The following is a 19,076-nucleotide window of genomic DNA, read 5'->3' on the forward strand; positions in this document are numbered from 1 at the left end:
CCTCACCTGTGTTTGACTTCCACTCCAGCTCAATGTCTTCACCCTGAGACTATGGTGACGATTAGCAATTCCTGAGTAAAGGGATGGGCCACTGGGGGTAACCACACACCCAGAAACAGCAAACCGGGTACAGTCCAGTTTCAGTCACAAGGAGATTGTAAGCCATTCACCAAAGTATAGTATACATACAGTAACCAAAAACAAGTGGAGAAAGTAGGTTGAGTTACCAAATCTGAACACAGGCGATAGATAGCAGGTATCCAAACTCAAAAGAGGGTGAAAAATCCAGGCTAGTCGAGTGTTAATGAAGAGAAGAGGCTATAGAAACAAGAAGAGGCCTCTGGAAAAAGCCATTTGTGAATGGCCTCTGGCCTGGCTCTCCTGAGGGTCCCTCTGCAGCTCATAAAGGAGCAAGTCTCAAAGTCTCATATCATACACCATGGGCCAAAGACATTCCCAGGAATCCTAGTTCCAATAGCTAGTTCTTCCCCTTCACTCATCTGACCACCCTGGAGGGATGGTCAACATGAGGCCAAATGCATTCACCTGGAGGATGCTATAAACCATAGAGTACCTGCTAACCAAGAACATGTGAACTTACCTTTCTCTAAGGAATCAGAGCTTTTTGGTCTGAACGATAACAAGCTAAGCCCAATTATTACAGAAGAACCTACAGTGAAAGAGAAGATTTATGAAATGATTGTGAGCCACAGAAATGTGCTGGTGGACTCGTTTCTATTATCCCAAACATCAGAACAATTAGAGTTCTGAATTTTATAAGTCTAGTTCATTGCAGGTTTTAACAGAGGATGTGATTAAGACTGAATTTTGTGCATGCTTGCTTGGACCTATTTATTTGGAAAAAAGTAGAATTTTTTTTTGTTTATTTAATGTAGATGACTAAACTTGGAAGAGGTTTATTGATCTGCTTTTTTGGATGAAGGAATTTAGGCAATCAAATGACTTTGAACAACCCAAATCTTCAAACCTTCCATTGCATTTTTATATTGCTATGGCAGAGATATGGATTCACCAACTTGATGCTGTAAAATGAGAATATATGTTTCAACTCTGATTTGTTCCAGGAAGTACAGGCTCTTAGGAGGAAACTGGACGTGTGTGCGATGAGCAGATCAAGACTTGAGAGTGCACCTAATTCCTGTTGCTAAACTATCCTGAAATCAATGGAATCCCAGCTGTCAAAGAGCTATGGGGCTATTTAGGGGAAATGGAAACCTAATTTTAGAAACAAATCATATCGCTAATGGACGTGAATCACGTCTTAGGTTGTTGGGTCTGCCTTTAGACTCCAACTCTCATGACGTAGCTCATTTAGCATCTGCTTCATCTTTGCATAGGTGGAAAGGAAGCACTGGGCTCCCAAACTCTGGAAAAAGCTCCCCTTGTTTCTATGCCTCCCCTGCCCACCTTTGCTCCATTATCTTACATAGTCAAGTTTATTTTGTTGTTCTTGCCGTTTTTGGGGTTTTTTTTTTGTGCTGTCCCTGCGCCCTCCCTGCCCCATCACAACACCACCATCTGTTAACCCAGCACAGCCTAAACCTGGGCAACATGTAGCTGGCTCCCACGAAATGACCGATGCCTGGTCACCTACGCTGACAGAGGCAGGGACCCGAGGCTCCTGGACCAGCCAGGCCAGCCTCCAGCCGCAGAGAAGCCTACCCTGGGCATGAGTGTAATTCCCCAGGGACGCACCTTGGCAAATGCTCCGTCCCTGCCCTCCCCCTGGGGGCCATCTCAGCCACTGTGGAGTAGGCCTGGCCAGGCACAAAGACTACAGCTGTGTGGCACAGACAGAGGGACAACAGCCCACGCCTTGCAACCTCCTTAATTTATTTACAGATACACTAGCTCTTTATGTGGCCTAGTTAAGGATATCTTTCCACAAATACATTGAAATACATGTTATTTCAGAACCCACCAATAACAGACAAAGCTGTAGAGACTGTTGCCGGGGTTAACAGCCTCACCTCCCTTTCACCGCCCCTTCCCCCCAAATAGAAAATAAAGTTAAAAATGTATGATTTTTTTTTTTTTTACGTGCTTGTATTCAAGGCAGAAATTCTACTTAATAATGAGATATTTCTTTGAGAGCGAAGACAAAATTTCTTAGGAAACAGAAAATTATGAAGTTAGGCTGTATCTTTGCCAACCAAAAAAAAAAAAAACAGCTTTCACCTTCCTCCTTCCAGGGTAGTGATATCTTTGCCCCTGGCTCTCATCCTGAACCAGAGCATCTGTTTAACCCAAACATAACCCTTTTGTTCCAGAGGCTACATATGGTTCATTTCTCTGCAAAAATATGATTTGCCAAATACAGTTCTGGCTCTTCCCAACTGCTCTTTGGAGTCAAGGGGCTGAGGAAGAATCAAATCATTGCAGAGCTGTGAACAGTCGCTGGTTCCTATCCCTTTGCTATTTCTCCCAGTTCCTTCAACAGACCCTTAATTCTATTATCCAACGGTAATTTGGCTCTGTGTCTCTCCAACGTTCTTACCTTTCTTCTGCCCCTTTCTTTTTAATCGATTGATTTAAATGAAACTGGATTTTCTCTGGCTCTTACCAGCTATTAAAAATAGCTGTGTGTGTATGTGGGAATGACTGTACTTTCTAACTAGGCCACGCTTTACAATGCCTCGCAATCCTTAATTTTGCTCGGGGTTCTTAGTATGAATTCAACTGCCTGATTCCTTCGGAGGCAGCAGGGGCTAGCAGACAGACCAGCAATGTCAGAAGCGGGCAGAACCATATGTTGCTTTGTTTGTTTTGTGTCGGGCTGACGTTTATTGAGCTCATACTATGTGCCAGGCGTTCTTCCAAGCACTTTACAAGCATTAATAACCTTCACCGCATCCTTTTAAGGCAGGTGCTATTATTACTCCATTTTACAGATGAACAAATGGAGACAGAAGGAGATTAAGTAACTTGCCCAAGGCCACACAATAAGGAAGTGGCAGAGCTTTTGGTCACAATGCAATTTTCCTAAATCCTACCCCTTCCACATCTGCAGAAGAGTCAGATTAGTTGTCCCTCACAAGATAACAGTTGGAATATACTAAGAGTACTCACACTGGGGGTTAAACACAGGTCAGCACTGGGCGTGACAAGGGAGTCCAGTGACCCCACTGCTGTGGAGGAGACCAAGGACTAAATAAGGGAACCCCCACAGCATGGGGAACAGAAATAGCGCACCGTGCTCTGACTCGTGCTTACTAAGCCGCTGCAGTCTTGACTTTGGGCAAACACACAGAAACCATCCAGATCACTAGGTAGAATCACTACATAGATCCTGCCGCTGACTTCAGACGAACTTTCTGCCCTCTAGTCATTCGTTCTCCCAAACATAAAATGATGGCGTAGAGCTTGTTGACCACCCAGATTTCTTCTGGACGACCTTAGGGGACAGGCAGAATGCCATCACATCACCTCAAGGCCAGACCAACTCTGCCAAGACAATCATGAAGCGATTGAACACAGATCAGTTTCATGTCATACAGAATTCCGGCCTTTGTCCGTCCCGGCTCCCTATTGGCTGGGACTGACGTCCTCAGTGGTATAAAAGGCCTGCGGGGAGCCGGACTCTCTAGGAACCGCCAGCAAGGAAGTTCTTTAGGACGGAGCTGGAAAGGAGGAGGTGGGGCGAGTCCCCCCGCCCCGGCGCCCCGGAGGCATTGAGGAGGGTTCCCCAAGTGTCGAGGAAGGCAGAGCGCCATCGGAGTGGGAGGCCCGTGAGTGGGGTAAAAGCCAACCAACGGCAGTGTGTCCGGGGACTGGCGGATCCATCACCGCCTCTCCTGAACTTTGCTGCGAAATCAGGGTGCCTGCTCTCCACATTTCACTGCCCTCTCCACCAAACAAACCAAGGGGCAAAACAAGCCCAGACCCAGCGCGGCCCACGGAGCCCGGTGTAAGTCTTTAGGGAGTGAGTGGTGTGTGCCGGTTACGTTTTCTGAGGCTCTGAAGCCCCAGCTCTGGCATCCTCACCCAAAGGCACAGTTTCCCTACGCCAGAGTGACCCCTGTGGTAGTGGGTAACCGCAAGTTCACGTTTGGCGCGAGGGATGGGGTTGCAAAATTTGTTAGCTTTTGACAGACATTCTTTAAAGAAAGATTTGAGAACAATCATTAAGCTTTCCCTTTCAAACAACCCTCAGTGTCTATTTGTGACTACCCGTTGATGTAGTTATGCGTGGTGTCACAGTATTTCTCAATTTGCTCAGCACGATTCCTTGTATGGGATTGTGTTGTGGGAGGCTTAGCATCTTGGTCCTGGGGCACTAAATGGCCCCACACATTTACAACGTCTTTGGTGGGATGGAAGGGAGGCATAATGCCTGGGGTGAGAAAGATTAGGGTTACTGCATGGCCACTCTTCCCCACAGTTGGGGAACTGCCTGCAGAAAGTGAGTTTTGTAAACTCCAACATGGCTACTGAGAAAACACTTTGAAAACATGACCTATCTGCTCACACTGGGATACAAAGGATGTACTTTAAAAAAAATCATGTATGTACATATACCTATATATTAATATGTATGTATGTATATGTATCATATAACGACTGCCTATGAAGCTGCACTACTGGTTTTTGTAAAGATAGATTAATTCAGTAAAGCTCCTGTTGAATTACACTCTGAAAGTAAGTTTTTATTAAGGGATTCAGTATGCTTAATTATATTCTCAAAGGGTTTGCTTTGGCCAATCCAGACTCATGTTTTCATGTTTTGGGAAGATGAAATGTGCTTTTAAATATTCAGCCTTTTGGTATGACACATTATTTGCTTTTCTATTAGAGGTCGGCCCCTTGTATAATTGCTGTAACTAAATTGCCACTTAGCCCCAGGAAACTCATTAGTCTACTGTAGGGATGTTGCTGAGGACATTGTTTATTATATCACACACTATTCTCATCTATGTGAGGATCCAAAGGAGAAATTTCTCCTGAGTCTCGGTGTCCAGAATAGCTGTGATTCTCTTAAGCAACTGATTTGGTTTTTATCTCAGAAAACCTGAATCATTTAACCAACTGTTTTCTATCGTGTGATGGCTGCTTGGTAGCTCGGGCTGATTTGACACCCCATCTCTTATCCAAGTGTAGGACCTATGGCTTGTGTTGGAATACTAACCTTACCTGTAGCTTCATCCTATTTTTCCTACCATAACCTTTCCTTATCACTGGACTGATTTCCTTAAATATTTTATTTTGTTCTCTACGTGTATTTATAAGCCTTCTTAAATCATTTTTCAGAATGAAACAAGAACACACACACACACTGACACACAGTTTACAGTGGCAACCTCTGCAACTCTGAGAATTACAGGCTATACTATGCAGTATCCTTGGTACCACTTAAGATCCAGACAGGCAGGAGAAGGGAGAAAGAGGAGAAAACTAGGGCATAGGTTAAGGGAGGATATAATAAAAGAAGGTGGTGAGTGGTATAATACCACATGTAACTTATACCTATTCTGATTAATGTTAAAAACAAAAACAAAAAACTAAAGCTAAAAAAATGTATACTTAAAGATGATCAGTGTGTCCAGGGATATATTTAGAAAAATGAGTAAAAAAGACATTTCTTGTAGAAATCCCACTTTGTAACTCTATTTGATGAATGTTCAGAAAAGCCAGTGCCCATGTGGTTTAGTAGAATGTTGTTTGGACACAGATAAATAAGCTTAATTTATTTTCTTGAAAATTTCTTGCACAAAATATTTACTGAATTTTACAGAAACAGGTTTTGTTTGGTTCATTGGTTTTTTTGCTCTTTGTTTTTGATATCATCCTGGAGTTCCTGGCAGGGCTTTTTCCATGGATTTCTTTAATAATACTAGATTGCTCACCTGCACATAAAAAAGGCTATTGGTAACGTGATTTTTTTTTTTAACTACCACCAACAATTAGTTCATTTTACTAGAATAAATACTGAGAGATTAGAACTAAAACTAATAATTTTAATAGGAGATAGGTTTGTTCTGAGAAACTATAGTTAACTCATAAATATTTTAATTAAAAACTAATACACTATTTAGAAGACTTTTTTTTCTTCGTTATAGTTGACATTACAGACATCCTGCCACAATGATTTCTTCAAAGTCCAGACTTCTCGTACCTCATGGCCTTGACATTGTGCTCCAAGGACTCAGCAGAGCAGTTTTCGAAACCAACCCGCAAAATGTCACCGAGTTTGCAGCATTTTATTTTGAAGAACTTACTGTGTTTAGAGAAGGTTTGTTATCGCTTTAGATATTTGTTACTGTGAAAAAGGAAGCATTTTAAATTTGATTTTTTTGTATCTGATTTCCTGCATTTATTCCTTCAGGTAATGCTTCTCTGGATATAAAAAATCTGATTAAACAATTTCATCAGACTATAGGTGAGTACCACAGGTGGTAATAGTATAAGAATACTAATTATAAACTGTTTCATCATTAAGAGCATACATCAAACATAAAAAAGATGCCCACAAATATTTTCTGTTTAGATAATCACACTGTTTATGTTTAAATAATCAAACAGATGCTTTATTTTTATTATTGAATCAGTTTTTTTTGTTGTTGTTGTTTTAAAAATGTGGGGACTGACATTTGGAAGATACTAAGTCTTAAAAAGGAAAAAATAGGGAACATCTTTAGAAAACCATTTGGTACAATGAGATCTGGAACAGTGTTTGTAAACTACGACTCAAACCATTTCCAATGTGCCCTACCTTTAGGGAAGTGCAGTGAACTTGAAGATAATTGGATTTCATAGTAATAAAGACTCACATTATAATGAAATACGTTACTTAAGAAAGTTGTATAAATACTCTCCTTTAAATTTTTTTATAAAGAACTTTAACAATACAATATGGGGAATATAATCAATAATATTGTAAAGACTATGTAGGGTGCCATATGGGCACTGGACTTATCGGGGGGATCACTTCACAGATTGTCTAGATGCCTGACCGCTGTGCTGTACACCTGAGGCTGATGTAGAGTAAAAGTACAGCATAGGCAATATAGTCAATGGTATTGTAACAGCTATCTACAATGTCAGAGGCATAGTAGACTTGGGGGGTTATCACTTTGTGAGGGGCGTAAATGTCTAATCATTATGTTGTTTTGTACACCTGAAACTAATATTAAAAAATTAAATTAAATTTTAAAAAGTTTATCAACCCCCTCCCCTTTTTTTTTCTCCCCACGATGGTTTAACTGCAGTCCAGAATGGAGGACAGGAAATCAATTAGGTGCCACTGACCATCTTTTCTGAATGTCTCTATACATACTAAAGAGAGAAGTTTTTCAGAAAATCGTCTCCTCCAGCCTCTTTGACATAGGCTGTATATATCTGCTTAGAAAAACAATTGTGTTTTTTGTGTATATGTGTAAATGTCTATCTTATGCGAACATGACAGCATGAAACTGAGTAGACCAGGGAGTGATGAAAAAGTCAGAGGTGGGGAGAAATGAGAAAGGCAAAGTTTACCTGATGAAAGTTTGGGAAGATCACTGTAAGTGAAATAATATATATTGGTCGAGTCCCAAGGACAGGCACTCATGTCTAAAAGAATAATAAGAAAAAGCTTTTGGCAGAATTTTGTGGAGAGTGGAGACTCATGGTCAGTGTGGAAAATAACTAAATTCTTGCTACATTGGCTGACCAACATTTTGGAATGATCGTAGAGAAAGAAAACGTAGGATCAGTGAGTTTCAGCCACATTTTATACTCTGCCACTTTGGTGATGTTAATAGGTAACATTGCCAAGGTAGGGAGAAATCAGGATTAGACCTAGGAAAATGTAAAAATCATGACGGTTTAAACCTGCAGTGAAAGAGACACCCAAACCAGAAAGCAAGATTAAGAATAACAAGAGTCTGCATTGGAAGGGAAAGGAGAGTGAATCACAGTGGTTCAGGGATTTCACTGTCTAGTCTGGTTTCTTCCCTGCAGGGTCCTGATGGCATTCTCAGTCATTCTCAGTTTTCCATGGGAAACAGGTCTGGGATTTGCTTTCCACTAGCAGGGTGTACAGACAAGTGCTAGAAGATTGACCCTCTCTCCCTCCCCATAAGCCTGGTTTCCCAGGCAGTCAAGGTTGTTATGGCCTTTGTACTTGTGTCCTCTATACCTGGAGCTGTTTCAAAGCTAGGAGAGTGTGCAGGCTTGCTGTGTTTGAGAATGGTGATGAAGTCAGTGAATCTTTGCGATGAAAGGTAACTAAATGGTAGCCTTTGAAGCTAATTTGTTTACTGAAGAATTTACCCACCATTCAACTTTGCAAGTAAACTGAATGTGGATTTTGGTCCAGCTAGGCTAATGTCTTTGAATCTCAGGGTTGAAAATTAACATACTGAACTAGTGGAGCAGCCATACTTTCAATGGAGTTAAGGGGGAAGAGATATTGCTGCTTTTTTCCTCTGGTAACTACAGATATCAAGGAAATTGACATAGCGTACAGATAATCCTAAAAGTAAGCTTAGGTATGACTGTAGAAACAAATTGCTCTTTAGGCAATAGAGCAGAAATGAACATTGCTGGTTTAGTTTACCAGGGAGATGGGAAGGTAATATGAGGTATGACCAGAAAATACGGAGTTCAGTGTTACTGTCTAATATCAGTTTGGCTCATTTGTCTGTCTGCCTTTTATGGTCATTCCAAATGAACAAACAGGATCCATTAACTCAGGCGGCATGAGTCCACCTATATCCAGGAAAGCATCACTATGGTGCCTGTTTATCCCTAGTTAACCCCTAGATAATGTCCTTGTTTACCTAGGGATAAACAGGCACCATAAGTTTCCCACTTGGTACAGGGTACTTCCTCCCCTGAGTGACATCCTCCTACCTTCTCACTGGTTTAGCTCCCCAAGTGCTATTCTTGTGGGAGCTCTGGGTAAATTTGGCTACATAGTGGTTCAGTTCTCTACAGTAAAAATGTAGGTATAACGGGTGGAATCTTCTCCTTACTGTAAATAGAACTTATGTGGATCCCAGTATTAAATATGGATGGTGGTACTTATAATACTCGACATGCTCTATTGGTCCCAAGGATTGTGGCTCTCCCAGGCTTTCGATGACTTGCAATAAGGAGAAATTAATCATGCTTTGAGGACTAAGTCAAGGGACGCTTATTCTAGGCTATCAAACTCTTCAGCATGAGGTTGTATCTAAAGACAGCACCAGGTATTAGAACTTGGTGATGTGGGCAAGAGCTAACTGCCATCCCTAGTGCACTGGTCCTCACTCATCTCCCACATATCAGATGTGAGCATGAAAGACATGTGTTTCATAAGAACGCTCAGTGGGATGCTGTATCCTGCAAAGTTATTACTTTGGAGGATACTGGTTACTTTGCTGCCGAGCAGTATAATAACCAAACTGCCCATATGCATGGAGAGCATGGAGATAAGTAATACATCCCTACACATATCATTTGTTTCATTTGAACACTTCATCCTGGGATTTTTCTTAGAAGGAGCCCCATTTTTGGTAGGCCTCACCATAGGACCAATAGTGTTTATCGATCTCCCCAGTGCCTTCAAAATTTTATGCAGAGACAGGTGATGGAGAAGGGAGAAGGAAAAGAAACAGATACAGGAGCAAACTTTTCTCAGTTTCCTGTTGTCTCTCATGTTTTCCCCCATTTTCCAGAGCCTAGTATCTTTAAGACAGTCCCTAGCTCTATCCAAGCCTTCATTGTGGCATATCACGCATGTATGTCCATTTCTAAAACAGTTCATGCTGTGAAACACATTCTTGGATTCTCCTCTTGTTTTTCTGCAATTTGATTAAACAGATCTCACTACCATATGACTCAATGAAAGCTCCCCCATTTCTCAGTCTTCTGAGGTGAGTTTCTTCATTATCCAAACAAATCATTAATTGAGGGGATTTTAGAAACTGAGGCGCTATTTAAGGCAAAAGAGTTTTTTCTTAAGTTCCATCCCTTAGTGTATGCTAGGAAAAGAAGGAAGAAGGGAATGGAATTTATTGAGTACCTGTTTTCTCCTAGGCACTTGCAATATATTCTCTCAATTAAGACAACTTTATAAGTAGGCGACATCATTGCAATTTTACTCAAGAGAAATCCTTTGCTTGGGAGTGATTAAATAACTTACCAGCTTCTAAATACTAAGTAATTGGTAAACTTAGAATCTAAACTTAGATCTTCCTAGTAGCATGACTCAGGCTCTTTCCACAATCGAGTCAGTAACGTTCTAGGATCCCTCTGGAAAAATCTTAAATTCTGGAAGTGCAAGAGTGAAGGGAGAGGAATTTCAGCTCCCTTCCCCCCATTATCTCCCACTATTTCACTTCTTCCTCCTCTGTCACCTTCTTGTGTGGAGCCTGGAGCCCGGATTGTACTGTTTCTGATCTTTTCACCACTCAGTGAAAAGGGCAGTGGTTTCTCCGTCAGGATGGTAAATGAGATCTCAACACCATTATCACCTTCCGTTCCGCTAAGCCTAATTGAGTCCAGTTTCCAGTGGCAGCCCTGTCTTGGCTTCCAGCAGAGGGAAGGCATAACCATCTCTTTTGAAGAATCAAGGAGGCCTACCCACCTGGGTCCCCAACTGAGGTACCCTGTTGACTTTTCTAACTGATCCTGGACGTTCTTGGCTTGGCCAGATAGATAATTGTAGTTTTAGTCGAACCGTTGCTGATCATTCGGTCCAATTTGAATTCCTATGCAGCACCATAGCAGTTATACATGTCGTTAAATATTGTCTTGAGTTATTTATTCATATTCAATATTTATAATAAATGTTTTTAGTTTCTTATGCCACATTCTATTTTTATGCATTATTTTTATAGTTGGTTACACATGCTTTTAGCTATACACTCTTACTAAACAAACAAGAAATATATTTATTTATATACTATCCATACTAAATTTTTTAAAGCTCTGATGTTACTCTGATGTTTTTCAAGGAAGGCTGTACATGCAGGGAGGGGGGTTACGCAAAAATGATCCTTTCATTTCTTGAAGTCTTATATTTGCCTAGGCAAGGTCATTAAGAATTTCATTACCAAGGTAAGAATTTCATTAAGTTTAAAAAGGGTTTGAATGATCATCTAATGATGTTTTTTTTTTGGGGGGGGGGGTGTCTTACGTTCTTTACACTTTTCCATTCTGCTAAGATTAATCAGTTGAGAAATAGTCCATACTAAAAAAAGGCAAATAAATTATTTAGCAATGGTATATTCAAGAATTGGGGTCAGACTGTCAGACCCCAATCTGTGGACAGAAACACAGGGTCAGGATTAAGAGAGGAAGGGGCTGGAGGGAAGCAGGTATGGAAACCAGGAAAGCTAGAGCCGGACACCAGGTTGCCAAGATGAAGTCAGGAACACTAGGATACAAGAGTCAGTGTGTGAAAGAAGAACATCTTGGGCTTCATAAGTTATCACACCGCTGTACAGAAACTTTGGTAAATTGGATTTATAATTCCCATTTCACAGGTGAAGAGGCAGAAGCTCAGAATTCTTGCCTGAGACAGGGTCATGCCGCTATTAAATCAGTCAGGACTGAAACCCAGGTCTTTTCATAGCCTCTTTTACTATGAAAAAGTTGCAGGGAAGAAAGCAGTATCATAAATTCCCCGATGAGTTGTTAATGATTCACAATTACATAATGCTTGACCTTCCTAGAATGGTTGGTGTTTAACAGGGGACTTGTAGAGGCAAAAATATGAAGCCTGGGGATTAATCTGCAGATAGAATTACAGGTATGACAAGCCTGTCAGGTAGACACCTTTAAAAGGGCTTTGGGCCTTTCAGAGTTGCTGAAAACATATCCTGTAAGTGATGTATCAGAGAGGTCCTGTGCAGGCAATCTAGGGATTCTATCCCTAGATTGGTTGGGTTCTGGAAAACTCTCATGGTGAATAAATCATTGGAGAATTTAAGACCTTCAGGAGGAAAACTCAGTCACAGAGGCCATGAACTGGTGTCTCAGTCAGCAGGTCTAGTCAGAAGCTGGGCTTGGGTTTGTGGTGGTGGTTTTCATTACCGCCACTGTACCGCACGCCTCAGTTCCCTCTAGGGCTGCTGTTACCTTGTGCTGAGGGTGGGGCTGGGCTGCCAGGGTGTGTCTCCATGCCTGGGCTTCACCCTCAGCTTTCCCCACCAATCTGCTCCATAGATGGCATCTCTCCCTGCATGCTTGCTCCTCACTTGGGGGGCCGCCTGTTGATTCCTGTTATTGGTACGAGGCTGGTGGTCAGTGCAGGGGGGTTCTCTGGCCTCGTCTGGCCCTGAGCACCTGAGCCTTGGGGGTGGGGCCTTCATTGTTCCTGCTGGCTGTCTTTGTGGCAGCCAAACTCTGCCTTGTATCTGTGGTCATTCTTGAGCCTGTATTTCCTGCCCCCGTCCAGTGGTAAGAGACCTGTGGTAGGTGTTGATGTATGTCCATCTCTCTAGTCATCTCTGGTCTTCTCTCTGCTTCCATCCTTTATGAGAGGCCCATGGAAAAGTGCTTGTGAGAGAGTTGCACTCTCCTTGGGTCTGGAGTCCCAGGCTATTCACTGACGCACATTTGGCCTTTATCAGTATGTTTACATTTTAGCTGACACCTTACCAGCTAGCGTGGTGGCGGCCTCACCTTTCCAGGCCCTGCACACATCAGACAGCTCTTGTGGCCCTTTTTCTCTTTGGAGGGGCAGGTTGCACTTTGGAAGTCAGGTTACTTGATTGCTTTGTCACTCTCTTCTCTGATGGGCTCAAGAAAAATTATTTTGTGATTTATCTGGCTTTTCCCTTATAATGTGAATGCTATTTTTCAGCTTTCTATATCTTAAGTGGAAGGCCAACTTATTTAAATAAAATTTCTCTTATTCTTCCAGCCAGAGTTCTTCTTTTCTTCCTCTGAATGTCCATAGATCTTTATTAGGACCATTATTAGGGACTTACACTTTTTACCTATAATATCTGTCTTATCTCCCCTACTGAATGTAAGCTTTATGAGGTCTCATCTTAACAATGTTTATGTCCTCAACAGTGCCTGGTACAGTGTCTTACACACACAGCACAAGCACTCAGTCAAGAGTGTTACTGGACAAAGCGCTTGTTAAAAAGTGGGTAGGGGAGACGCGAAGAAGTGAACGGTTGAGAAAATTAGGTAATTGTTCTAAGCACAGGGAGGTAAGAGTAGAGGTAGCTTTTCTTTCTCTACACGCGAGCCTCTGGTGTCGTGTCCATGTCTAAAAGTACAGGTTGCTACAAAAGTAATTGCGGTTTTTGCAATTATTTTTAACCCTTTAAACCACAATTACTTTTGCACCAACCTAATAGACACCTGACTTGAGTTTACAAGAAATCAGCAGCTATGGTGGAAGGAGACACTGTTCCTCAAAAAGCAGCTGAACCTAGGAAAACACACATGTCTCCAAACCAAGTTTTGACTTGAATCAAGCATTCTTGTAAAGCAAATTCTACTTTTCCTGCATATTTTATTATATTAGGGAAATGTTTCCATGAGAGAAAATCCTCAGTAAAGTAAGCACATATGAAAATGTTCAGTGAATAACAACTAAGGTGGTTACACAGATGTGTGGGTGACAAGCAGAAAATGATTTTAGTTTTCCAGCTCTAGGAGTGCCTGTATGTCATCAGCTGTCTTGACCTCCCAAGCCTTCCAAGGAATTTTCCTCAGGGCTGAGGATGCACGGAGTCCACACTGATGGACCCAGAGATCTCGTTTCTGCTCTTGTCTGGGACAATATGACTCTGGGTGCATTATCATACCTCCCAGCAGGTGCTACCATTTGTAGGTTGGAATATGTGATGTTTCCTAATGTTAAAATACCCTATCATCCTCTAGTTTTCCAATTTATTAAGTTAAGCTTAGTATACCAATTTACTTAAATTGAGGAATGCCTTTATTAATATGACAGCATATGTTTCATTACTGTTATTATACCACCTGAAGATTAGACGTTTATCGGCAAGGTTGAAGTCTTTTTATTTTTATTTTCCTTCCTTAGCTGTGTGTGGAAGTTTGGATCAGAAACTTTTCCATGGAGGTTTTCAGCTTCCTCATTTCTAGGCAGAGTTAGCATCTTTCCTTTGATGCTGACCAGCCAAAAGTGGTCTCTGGTTATAAGTTTTGTCACCGTGCTACTTGGAGTTACTTGTTTCTAAGGAGATGAACTGAGGTGTCTTTTGAGTGGCTAGGCCAGGGAAGTTTCATTACCCACACTAAATCATGGATATTGGAAAACAAAGCAAAACTCTTTTGTACCTGTGTGTATATTGACATTCGAATGTTCAATCTATTGCTGCTTTCTTTACAATTCTTCATTTGGGGAATATATGCTTATTAATCATCTGGCTGTTATTTTAGTTGAGAAGTGGTCAGAAAGAACCACACAAGAGAAGCAACTTGAAAGTGCAAAAGAATCAAGAGAAATATCTACAGTTTCCCAAGAATCTACACGGATGGAAAAATCTCCAGACACAGAGGAAGGCAATAGAGCTTGACCACTTTTTAGCAGCAAAAGCACTCAGTTCCCATCAGTGCATGCAGAGCTGCTCCAGAGCCTGAGGAGACAAGTGAAGCAGTTCATGTCCTTCAGAACCATCCAGCCCTAAGATTACTACCCCACCCTCCTCAATGGCTTCCTCACTCCCCCTGCAGGGTCAACAAGAATTTCATGCTTATGATCAAGCTCCTGAGGTCCCTTTGCAGGCTGGTATTGAGGTTACCTCAACCGTTCATAAAACATCTCTCTATAAAGATGAACTTATGCCTGAAGGAGTTACTCATGTCAAGCAAATTCCGGAACAAATAGCCATCCCTTTAACTGATCATGTTGCTTGTCTAAAAGAAAATGAGCTGTTACCACCAGATAGTGTCGTACCTGTACACAAGACAGCCTCAGGCATGTCTGAAAAATGTGCAGGTTCTACCAAATTTGCACAGTTGGAGGATGCAATATATAATTCTTCGGTACCTATGAAGGGAGAGGGAACACTTCTGATCTCTTTCAGATCTGTGAAAGGTCCACCTGCACAGGCCCTGGATGCAGAGGGCCTACGGGAGCAGGAGGCTGTGAAAAATCAGTGCACATTGAAGTGGAGGTCACTGCGCTGCTCCCTGGGCAGCAAGAGTCATGGGAAAACTCTGCATCCCAGGAGGCGGAGGTCAAACCTGTGCTCTGTGGGGAAGCTGCTAAAGCTGTGCACTCAGGAATATCTGTAAGATTGTCCAGCGGCCCCCCTCCTCCTGTTCCAGAACGTTGTACTGAACCAGAAATCGAACCAGAAATGGGAAGCAGCACCTGAGCAAGGTTCGATGGAGCCAGGTAAGAAAATTAGACACTTACAAAGTTAATACATTTCAGGTGACATCTGTATTTCAGATAACCATCTAGGTAGGCTCTCTGAAGATTGCTCAAACATCTTTATTTTCAAAAGTTTTAAAAATGCCAACCTATTTTAAACACTGTTGTATTTGAGATTTTACTCCTTTGAGATGCGTGATTTTAAGGTGACATCACCAAAACTCGGCCTCAAAGTTTGATCCTCTAGCACTTTTATGTTATTCTTTTGAACATATTATGTAGTGAAAAGCATTAGAGTCTGTTGTCAGGGACAAATGTATTCTGTGATCTGAATATTCCTACTAAAAAACTGTCATTACTGGGTGTGGTTTGAAATTTCTCACTTGTGAATGTAAAGACAAAGTACAGCAATGCCTTTACATAGGCTATGGCATTTTAAAAGTGGAGGAAGTGGTGGTGTGTTCCTGCTTTCACGTGGAAGCCAGGTTTGGGGAGATTTCCTGCCTGCGAGCTTCCCGCAGCTGAGGGAGCAGCTTCACAGCTGGATGGAGAAAGGGCAGGTCAGGCTGAAGGTGTGTCACACAGAAGCAGGGAGGTAGCCACAGCTGAAAGGACAGACAGGCACTTGAGCCATAAGGGACGCAGCTGAGATGACTGGCTTCCTTCTATTAGTTCCCCCACAGGTGCCCACATCAAGCTGCCTTCTGGCAGGTGAACTATCGCCGTGGCTTTCCTATGACACAGATGTGATTTGACCTCCATCTCGATGTAATTATGGCATTTGGTCTGTCCACACTCGTCCACCATCTAGACAAGTGCAAGAGCCCTTGTCCCTTTCGGGATAGATGGGACATGCACTTCTTTTGCAGAAACTCTCTGAACTTTGACTCTTACTAGAGCCAGAATGTTACCAAATAGGTGTTTCGAGATCAGATTCTGTCTGGCAGTGACAGGGATTCCGCACAGCTGAAAAGGCGGAGGCCCGTGCTGGGAGTGTAGTGTGTGGGCCCGGCATACACTTGTGGCTTACGTAGCACTTCATACCAAGTTACCGCTCTCCAGTGCTTCACTATTTCCCAAGGAAGCGCTAACAAGAATCTAACAAGTATTCTAACGAATCCTGAAGACATGGCTATGCATAGTTTTTAATTAGCTCCAAGAAAGATAACTGAAAGTATCTGAAGCTATTGAAAACACACTAGCTTAATCGTGTGCCTAGTGTTACCGTTTCTGGGGAAGATAAAAAGCTATACTGGGGATAGACGGCCCAGTCTGTGTTCAACAGTGGAACTGGGCACATTTGGACAAAGTACAGCTCTTCAATCAGGAACCTTTCTCCTCCGTCCCATCTTCCAGGACTCAGTCCTCCAAGATAGTACTGCCTTCACTAGAAAATCAAACTGGACATTACAGAGTCCTTGGTGTGACTAAATGGATGGCATGCCTAGACCTCTATGTTCTAAAGGACCCCTGTGGGACCAACCAACCCTTACTGCCACCTAAGACCTATGATTTCAAGCCTTGCCTAAAAGCGGTGTTCTGTGGAGTTGAGTCCTAGAATATGTGATGTTTTGTGTGTGGTGACAAGTTAGTGGGAGATAATGGTAACTGAAGGGCCAAAGATATTTGATTAAGTGAATCACTGTACAGATGCATTAACCTTTTTTTCAATAACTTAATACAGTCTTTAACTGACTTTTTCTTTTTAAAGATTTTTTTATTGGGGAAGGGGAACAGGACTTTATTGGGGGAACAGTGTGTACTTTCAGGACTTTTTTCCAAGTCAAGTTGTTGTCCTTTCTATCTTAGTTGTGGAGGGTGCCGTTCAGCTTCAAATTGTTGTCCTTTCAGTCTTAGTTGTGGAGGGCGCAGCTCAGCTCCAGGTCCAGTTGCCGTTTCTAGTTGCAGAGGGCACAGCCCACCATCCCTTGCAGGAGTCGAGGAATTGAACTGGCAGCCTTGTAGTTGAGAACCCACTGGCCCATGTGGGAATCGTACCGGCAGCCTTCGGAGTTAGGGGCACGGAGCTCTAACCGCCTGAGCCACCGGGCCGGCCCTTCAACTGACTTTTTTGATAAAGCCAAAAGTACTGATTTCCTATTTCCTCTTGCGGACCCTATATAAGCCATGTCTAAAGTTTAAGTACCTGGAAACAACTTAGAGTGAGATTGCTTCTTTAGCCACAACGCTAATGTCCCTGCCACTTACTATTGCAACACTGTTCTCATTTTCCAACTGTAGAGCATCTCTCTTTTCTTTCCCATTACCAAACATGATTTACTAAGCCCTCTCCATACCATGCTTTATGGTGAATGTTACTACAGCTCATTATTTATATGTAAAAAAATGTACGAAGACATTTCTGTGCATATCACCTGATGCAGAGCCAAAACTTTAATGCCTGCAAAAAATTTTTTACAGCAATAGCAACAAGATAAACAGGACAACCACCACCGTATTCTAACATGTGGACCCTTTATTGTCTAACTGATATGAAATAACAAAGTCACCCATCACCACCACCTGTACCTGGGCCTTTCCCCCAAGCAACCCTCTATTATCTAATCCTAAGGACCCACAGTCTCTGCAGCACCCACCGAAAGTTACTTCTCCAACTTATGTGATGATGGACGACAGACAGCAAGAAGACCAGTGCCCCGCCTTTTATTCTAGTAGCTCAGATGTTCAGGGAGCACGGGATTGGAAACCTCGTCCTAAACATGCTGTTGTTTCCCAGGCAGATCCCTTGAAGAGATACACTGCAGTCCAAGTACCCACTGCTGTTCCTGCAGATCAGAAACTCCAGAAACAATGCCCACGCCTCAGAATGCTAGTCCCCCTGTAAGTGGACAAGATGTCCCACTTAGGCCACAAAGCCCAGATTTTCTTTCTGTTGCTTTCCCGGGAGAAGATGTAGAGAAAAAAGGTGTTGATAAACATACTCCCTTTGGAAGTTATGGTATTGCTGGAGAAATAACCATGACTACTGCCCATGTTCACAGAGAAGAAACTTAAAACTGGCAGGTAAATCTTCCTACCATCATGAGTGGGCCTTAACACACTTGAGCATTTTGATTTGTTGACCTGGAGTCTGAGCTATTTTAAAAAATTAAATTGAATGGCATCATACAATGAGTTGGGGTATACTCTAATTTGATGGTTACTATCTCCAGCTTCCTAAACGCCAATCACTAATAAATGCACAGCAGGGCACTGCATGCAACATGACGACTCACACCAAGGATCTGGTGTCTAATACAGGAACCAATCAACAACCACCTTTGAATACCTAGTTCTGTGTCTCGCCTTGGAAGATGCTGAAGGGGGATGGATTTGAAAAAAAAGAGACAGGCTTATGTGGAAATTTACAACCTAGGTGGCATGTTTATGGGATGGGGGGAGCAGAGACAAGACATAAGAAGTGGGAATGGCTGGAGAGCAGGATAAGAGCAAAGAGATTATATATAGAATACCCAATCAATGTAGTAAGAGCTTGTTCCCTCTTAGAGTGAATATTTACGGCAGAATGGACAGACTGGAAACACATCAAAGAGCTAAAGAGACAACTGGAATTAATCGTAGATAAGACAGTTTTATCACTTAATCATTTTTAAATATTTCATTCAACCAGTACTTAATGCGTTGTCCTGTGCTAGTCCCTCATCCCCCACCTGTGTTTAGGAGAGCGAGCAAAACATGGAGCCTACATACACCTCAGTGGGGGAGGTGGACAAAACGGTAGGTTACAATGTGTTAAGTATTAGGAAGAAGACAAACAAGGTAC

The 19,076-nt window shown here is 42.2% G+C and overlaps 2 pseudogenes across 1 annotated transcript; one reads left to right on the forward strand and one right to left on the reverse strand.

The window, feature by feature from the left end:
• Positions 1-3,734, reverse strand: part of LOC141569998 (patched domain-containing protein 3-like) — a 33,583-nt pseudogene extending 29,849 nt beyond the window's left edge.
• Positions 3,735-6,083: 2,349 nt separating this feature from the next.
• Positions 6,084-18,153, forward strand: LOC141566981 (calcium-binding tyrosine phosphorylation-regulated protein-like; annotated as a pseudogene). The gene is made up of 5 exons (XR_016018704.1): positions 6,084-6,250; positions 6,344-6,397; positions 14,353-15,010; positions 15,052-15,313; positions 18,030-18,153. The product of XR_016018704.1 is annotated as a calcium-binding tyrosine phosphorylation-regulated protein-like (transcript).
• Positions 18,154-19,076: the final 923 nt, after the last annotated feature.

This window comes from Rhinolophus sinicus, chromosome 1, assembly GCF_057876585.1.
Source record: "Rhinolophus sinicus isolate RSI-liver-muscle chromosome 1, RSI-T2T, whole genome shotgun sequence".
Lineage (NCBI taxonomy): Eukaryota > Metazoa > Chordata > Mammalia > Chiroptera > Rhinolophidae > Rhinolophus > Rhinolophus sinicus.